This window comes from Myotis brandtii, unplaced genomic scaffold (assembly GCF_000412655.1).
Source record: "Myotis brandtii unplaced genomic scaffold, ASM41265v1 scaffold208, whole genome shotgun sequence".
Taxonomy (NCBI): Eukaryota; Metazoa; Chordata; class Mammalia; order Chiroptera; family Vespertilionidae; genus Myotis; species Myotis brandtii.
The window spans coordinates 7,347,776-7,349,363 of NW_005357764.1; positions in this window are offsets into that span (position 1 = coordinate 7,347,776).

Consider the following 1,588-nt stretch of genomic DNA (forward strand, 5'->3'; position numbering starts at 1 on the left):
GGGCCGCACGAGACACGATTGCGCAGCGGCCTCCAGCCACGTGAGAAGAGAAATGGCTTCAAAGGTGCCCAGCAAACTAATCCTTGTTATCCGGTAGGAACCCCGCGCCACGCCGCAAGCCGGGCCTGCCTCCTGGGGCCGGCTCCCCGGGGCCAAGAGAGGACACCTGTCCCACCCAGCCCCGTTCCGGAGACCCGGGCCAGGTGGGGCCATTCCGGGGGACCACCACGCCGGCATAAAAGCGGGGGACGATGTTACACTTAGGAAACGGAAGGCGCTCTCCTGGAGAATAGGATGAAATCTCGGCGGGGTGCGGGTGCGCGAATTAGAATCTAGGTGTTGGCAGGAAAATAAGGCATTTCATTAAGAAAAACAAAGATGGGTTGAAGAAAAATACGGTGAAGAAAACCCACGAGAGAGCTCCAGCTATCCCCTTTAGGGCGTACTGCAGGCTGGAGGGAGTTCTGTCACTAGGTCCCTCCCCGCTCGCCCCCGCCCCTGTTAGGAGGAGCACGTCGCAATCTGTCAGGACCTGGCTCGGTTTCCATATGAAGGGCCAAGGGCGCCTTAGGAGCGCTGAATGGCCGCTGGCTGTCGGGCGGGCGGCGGGCACGCACGCCCCTGGCCCGGGCTGGATTTGTCCACATTTGCATAGCAGGTGCTGATGCTTGTCCATTCTTACTTAAAGAAGTTTTAATATGGGATAAATTACCAGGAATTAGGAGCAGGCGTGAGCGGGAATAAAGGAACCGTGTCACCCGTCTTCTTACCACTGCCTGGCTCAGGGGAGAGAAATAATAAGTGAGATTCGACTTTAAAAGTAGTCTCCTTAACAAGCTACAACCCATCAAAAAGGAGCCATGAGGAAACAGGAGGGAACTTTAAGCAATTTGATTTTAGAATCTGTTCTGCAGCGAGTAAAGCAATAATCCCAGGGATAGTAATACAATTAGTGAGAGAAGATCTCTCAGAAAGTCTGGTCGAGTTTAAAATGTTAATCCTGATTCTAATCCCCCCGTTGGCCTTGGCGGAGTGGAAATGTTGCACCAGAGAGTTGGTTTTCTTCTGCTCTTAAAGGAACAGTAGGCTGGGCCCACATTGGCTTATTTCTTGATGAGAGGAAGGCACACTGGATCCAGGCCACCAAAAGCCAGCCAGGGCCTCCTCTGGGCAGGAGTCCTTGGTTCCCCCAGGTCCCCAGCTAGGCCTGTGTGACTTGCTGGTTTTTTGGTTTAATTCCCTCTGTTTGGAATCTTGCAAAGGCTTGGAGCAAAGTGGGATTTCAAAGACATGTGATTTTGAAGAGATAGGGATTAGGGCGCCTCATGCAGCCTTGTCCCCCACCTTCTTTTAAGCTTGCCCCAAGAGTATCCTTTTCAAGGGGCAACCTTGTTTTCAGGGTGTTGGGATTTGGGACCTGGTCCTGGGGATTGGATTGGAGAAGGGGAATGGTTGCCTGAGACTTCAGCCTGCTTATCATTGTCGTGGGAGAAATGCCTGGAGTCTGGGGTCCTTGAGGAGTCTCCAGATACTTGCGTGTGTGTGTATGTGTGTGGGGGCGGGGGGGGGGGGCAGGGAAGTAAAGGTA